The sequence below is a fragment of the Polyodon spathula genome, chromosome 17 (assembly GCF_017654505.1).
Source record: "Polyodon spathula isolate WHYD16114869_AA chromosome 17, ASM1765450v1, whole genome shotgun sequence".
Lineage (NCBI taxonomy): Eukaryota > Metazoa > Chordata > Actinopteri > Acipenseriformes > Polyodontidae > Polyodon > Polyodon spathula.
The window spans coordinates 2,083,636-2,089,635 of record NC_054550.1 but is presented as its reverse complement, the minus strand read 5'-3'; the positions used below and the strand labels follow the sequence as shown (position 1 = coordinate 2,089,635).

General features: G+C 36.0%; 1 protein-coding gene across 2 annotated transcripts in view; it reads left to right on the top strand.

Annotated features, from left to right (window-relative positions):
- Nucleotides 1-335: 335 nt before the first annotated feature.
- The window catches only part of LOC121329907 (anoctamin-1-like), a 45,393-nt gene continuing 39,728 nt past the window's right edge, over nucleotides 336-6,000 (top strand). For both annotated transcript variants that reach the window (XM_041275925.1, XM_041275924.1), the window contains exon 1: nucleotides 336-631. The gene's annotated coding sequence lies outside the window, so the exon portion shown is untranslated. The remainder of the gene's footprint in view (nucleotides 632-6,000) is intronic.

Here is a 6,000-nt window from a genome sequence, read left to right as displayed (position 1 = left end):
AATGAATTGCTTTGGGTTTTAATGTTATTTAACTTTAGACTGATCAGTTTGTGTCGGTTAAATGGGTCTGTGCATTATTTAATCATTCAGTTGCAATTCTCTGGCAGCTATGACAATGAGCGAGTTAAGTAAATGTACGGCTCAGAGAGCGAGTTGTTCTCACTCAGATCTCCAATGAAATCTGCAAATCTGCGTTCTGAGCTGCTCTGAGCGGCTGTGTGGCTTTTCACTGAACTGTTCTGAGCGGTTCAGTTACATAACTCGGCCAATGATTCAAGTGATACTCTGTCTGTCAAGCCATTCCCATTTCTCTGTTGTGTTTTCTTAATTACACATCGAAGAACAGCAAGATTGCGTGCGGTTGATAAGAGTGCCAACCCCCAGGTCTTAAAAGCTTGACATACAATCCTGTGCATTTCCTCATTCTTGCAGTTTAGTAGCACATTCAACAACCCGCCTTGGATGTAGAAGTTTTAACTAACTGGGAAGTTTGTATGTTTAAGGTGTTCAGTGAATGGGTCGGAAGGAGCTAGCCACAAGTTATCAAAAAGCGCGTGTTTCTTGAGAAATTCCATTGACTGCACCTGTGAATTTCTTAAACTTTGTGGACGGACTCACTGGGCACCTGAAGGTAATATTACAGTTTTAAGAATCGATTGATTACTACCGTATGAAATGTACTGACAATGTGTGGTATGCATTATTCATTAAAAAAATAATAATAATAATAAAAAAATAAAAACCTGATCAAATATTTATATTTTCGAAAATAAAAATTACCCACATTGTTTGTGCAAAAAAATGGTAACCTGTAACAATCTGTGTCATTCGTCGTTTGTTTGCCTGTTTATTTGCTTGTTTGTTTTCTCCTACTGTGAAGATGACAGGGCTGTTATTTAGAGTACTGTACTAGCTGAAATAATTTTGTTCAAAAGAATTTGAGCGCCCTCTGTGGGTTGTCAAAATCCTAACAGGCTTGGTCATTATAATGAAACTGATGCAAGATCCTACTGTGTTTTTAATTGTTTCATATCTGGTATTTTTGAATAAAGGGAATCCTGAGAGTTTAAACTGGAGTTTCCTATTAATGATACTGAGAGAGACTTCTTATAATCAAAAAGTTCCCATTAACGGATTTCTATTAAATATAATTGAATTTATAAAGTACATCGATAGAGGCAATAAATTATCAGCTCATAAAAAAAAAAATTAAAAGATCACATAACCGTTACATGAAATTAAAACTAAATTTAATTTAAAATAGTAATCACAAGAAATGGTAGCACATGCAGTTTATAATTATCCTACAAATAGAGGACGTGTTTATTTATTTAATGTTACTGTATATAAATGGCCCCAATAAACAATCAATGACCTCAGTGAATACATACAATCAGAGATCAACTGTACACCGCATTTAGTGGGCCATCATGAATTACACAATAGGGAACACTTCTTTTTGCAGTCTAACCAGCCAGACTGCTTCAGTCTACTGAAGTCCCACAGTAAGCTTTGATGTGCTTTTACAGTCAGTTCCTTTTTAAACTAGAATTGTGCATTGCAGTACTTTAAATGTCCAGCAGGTGGCAATTGTGTATATAGCTCTGTTTCATTCTGGGTTGTACAAAGCGGGTGAGCTCCTGTTATGGTTTTAATACTCTATGCCAACAACTTGTCATTCAGTAAGTAATACCTGCCATTTCATTTGCAAAGTGGTATACCTTGATAAAACCATAGCCATAGTATAACCATAAAAGTATAGCATAGTAAAACCATGGTAAGTCATGCATTTTAGGTAAGCATAGCCCTGGCTCTGCAGAAGAGAAGTATTGTATGACAATTTATCTACTATTTTCTGCAGAGATAAACATGCATTTTAGCAACTTCTTTCTTCTTGCGCGTGCCTGTACCAGATGTAAACAAAGCCTTTTCTTTCAATGGACAGAGAGACACAGTATAATATTTTGGGTAAAGGGGATACCCATTTCAGCTGACACTGGGATGATAACCTTGCGGAATGACAGGCACCTTGTGACATTTACTTTGGAGATTTTACTCTCATGGTCACCTGCTTCTGTCACTCATTGGCTGGTGCTGGAACCACCAGCAAGGTCAAGCAGCCTGGAAACGCTTTGTACTGAAGGTGGTCTTCTTGCAGTTCTATTTGTTTAATTTACACTGGCTTGTGCCAGCATTTATCACATGTGTACATGCTGATGGTGCATTGCTGCAGTACACCTGTTTGTGTTAAAGTGTCTCATTTTCGTTCTCATTTCAGAAGTCTTTTCAGTAATATTAGCGTTTGTTGTGCAGTTGGTGCTACTTACTTTGTGTGTTGCTTTAACTGGGTTTTCCACATCAATGTCGCTTCTTGTCATGTGTTTTAGTGTATCCCTGATTTTGCTTTGCTGGTGACTGTAGCTGTGTATGCAATTGTACCAGCATCACAATCGCCGTGCATAACTAACACCAGCATCTTAAAACCATTGCTGGACATTGTCTGTATAGACACTTATCTGCAGTAAGAGTGTTTATCTAATTGTCTTACCTTCAAAAATAAGAATTGGGAGTATGCTTTTTTTAATAAACTACGGTATTTATTATATTAAGACACGTGAAGCGTTTCCTTATTTCAGAATACTCAGTTACTGGAGTATATTTTTATTACGCCGGGTAATGGTATAGCTGCTGTTTATCGGAAGTTCACTTGAATGATCTTAGTTAACACATCTATCCAACGTGTTTTGTTGTTGGAATCCAACGGGAATCTAAATGCTGTGCTATTGTCCTGGAACCGTGAGTAACCTCGGGGAAATCTTTGCAGCCACTAACACCAGGTGGAACAGGGGCGTTATAGTCAGACAACTCTTTTTTTTCCCCATTATTTTTCTTCTAAGCGTGGTGTCGCGCAATAGGAGTGGCGATGGATGAAGGTAAAGACAGGCAAAAGTCTTCTGTTTGTATACCAGTAAGCGCAAGACCCGAAGGCGCAAATCGTCTGAGTTGAACAGTGGAGTAGTATTTAAAGGACACGGGCTATCATGGATAGGAATGGAATCGTCCATCAGAAAACATGCAATGAATCCAGAACGGCACGTAAGGGCAAATTACACATTATTATGTTTGGAGATTGTAAGAATCATCTCTATTTTAATGATCTACACACTTTTTTGTTATTTTCAATATCAGATTGTGTGTGTCGTGTTTTAAATCCCAGAAAATAGTAATGTTAAACTAAAAAGGCAGATAGGTGTTTATTGATGTTATTTTAGTGCTGTATAATTTGAAGAGAGGATTACAGGGTTACTGTTATGTAGATAATTACATATATTTAACTATTTTTTAAATACAGTATTTTTGTTATTATTATTAAATTGGCTTTATGCGTAATATAGTAATAACGATAATGATACAACTTGCAATTACAAAATATTAGATTTATCGGATATAAACGGATGCCAATGTTTACACAGTTAGCAAAGCTGTGTGTCTGAATTCCAAGGCGAATGCAGCGGTCTAAGATTAGACCCAAGGAAGTTCCTTATTGACTTTTCTTAAACTTTGATTCCCACGGAGACTCGTTCTAATCCTGCTGTATGGTTATTTAAACTGCCAAACATTTCCTTGGACTCCAGCCCATCATTATAAAAGTAACATCGAACATAAGGGAGTTTTGAAAACTGAGCCATAAGCGCGTTCACGGTCAGATATATTAGTTTGATAGAAAACAGATGGATTTTTCTCCAGCAGCTTCTTGTGTTGTCCTTTTCGAGAGAATACTCATAATCAATTTGATTATTGTGCTTCTTAAACGTGCGTAATTCTACAAAAACGTTCCAATATCGGAAATATATAATATATATAGATATATTCTTATATTATATATATATATATATATATATACTTCCTCTCAGACATCTATTTATCTACAGCACGTATCACTGTTTTTTTTTTTTTCAATATTTAAATAACAACATATCATTGACTGTTGTACCTAAAGTGTTGAAACTCTTATTTTTTTAATGGTAAACAGCTCAGCTGAAATGCTTTTAGGGGTTTTAATTGGAATTCTTGGTGTGTTTATTTCTAGATTTGTGAAAAAAAAACGTATTGTTTTTTAACATTCCCTTATGGAAGTTGAAACACGACAAACCAGGGTAAACTCCGGTAATTTAATAGTATAACCATGATAAAAGCATGCTATAACTGCAGAAATACTGTGGTAAACTTTTATAGGTTTCCCAGTGTCTTCCTATTAGCAAACATGTACTGCTATAATAGCCATTATGTTGCATCAGTAGTTATTGCCTGTGCTTGTGGAATCAGGGGAAAACAAATCCCCAGACACATAGGATTCCCCATATCCCCTTGTTGCTTAAATATATAAGCACGGCTTTGAGACATACGTGTTTTTTCATCTGTTAATTTGTACGGTCTTTACTGTGCATACAATGGTTCTAATATAACTATTTATGCTTGAAAAAAGAAGCTATCCAAACAGTCAAACTGATCAGATGCAAGGTTGCATCAACATGTTTTTATAGTTGAACGACTGAATAAACTGTTCACCAGAGATTCATGCTGCAGACCTCAGGGTCTAAACACATTATCGGTTCTTCACTAGATATTCTGAGGAACCCTCAGAGGGCCTTTGTACTTCTAACAAACAGGCTGCTGACTACGCACTTTTAATTATTCTAACACGTAATCCTTCATACATCTAGAACAAAAATGTGATTTAACTTTATCTTTCCTTAGGCTCTGTGTGTGAAACATCCCAAAGAAGCTACCAGTGGCACCAAGTAGCCAATTAAAAGCTTGTGAGAGTTCCCAATGCTGCTGATTGCAATGGTGGTTAAGGGCATATATCATTCTGCAGGTCTTGGGTATAGACACTATACAGCGCATGGAATTGAACAACCTGAAATAAACTTATTTACACTATTTGGCTACTGGTGGCTATATGCTATGCAAAAAGCAACAACATTAAAATGTTGTTACTGCAGTTAACTGAAATCTCTCCACTTCATTGGCGATCTAATTACTTCTTAATATAAAGGTCTGTTGACAGACACATTTGCCCCAGTGTATTTCAACTAGTAAACCATTTGAATGACAATAAGTGTAAGATAATGCAGCTGTTTGTCAGTGTTATAACATCACTACGAATCAATAAGATGGCGATTCAGCTAGTTGGAGGCCAATGATATGTATTGTACTTTGGTAATGATCGACTAAAACCATTTTCAGATCAATAAAGCTTAATGCCTAATGAGTTACAGAGGAGTTCTAAAGGCTTTGACTTATATAGCCCTGACTTGTCACTAATCTAAATGCATTAAATATTTATATACACTTGAATGGCTGGGTGGTTTGATTTTGTTAATGTAGCACCTTTGACTTCCTGGAACAGGGTTTAAATATAGTGAGAAATTAAATCTGAATTTCAGGACTGTATTAATCATTCGGGTCATTAAAAATACAAAAAAATAAAAAATAAATAAGAAAAAAACATGCTGGTGATCGTGGTATTAAAATACATGGCATCTGGTCTAAAAATACACCTATTAAGTTAAATATTAACCCAGCTGAAGATATTGGCAGAACCAGTTAAAAGTAAAAGTTGCAGCCAGAATTGATTTATAGACAGTCAGAACTAGTTGGAATGTCAGCTAGCTGTGTTGGTATAAAGTTAATGTCAATTATAAGTATACTGTATGTTTCCAAACTCGGCACATAATAAAATATGATGAAGGGCTGCAAATTAAAATGCAAGATTTATAAATTCTGACCTGATTTAGGAAGCACCTTTCTACTTGGAGAATAGCACCATGGCTCAAAGCTTTGTTAAGGCAGCTGTTTCTAAATGGGACTTGTTGGGCCTCTTATCCCAACTATTCCTATGTTCTCCAATCTGGTCATTATTGCCCATGCTTGTCATGTATGAAACACTATTTGCACCCGTAGGTATATGAATAGCCTGAAGCAAATTAACCATGA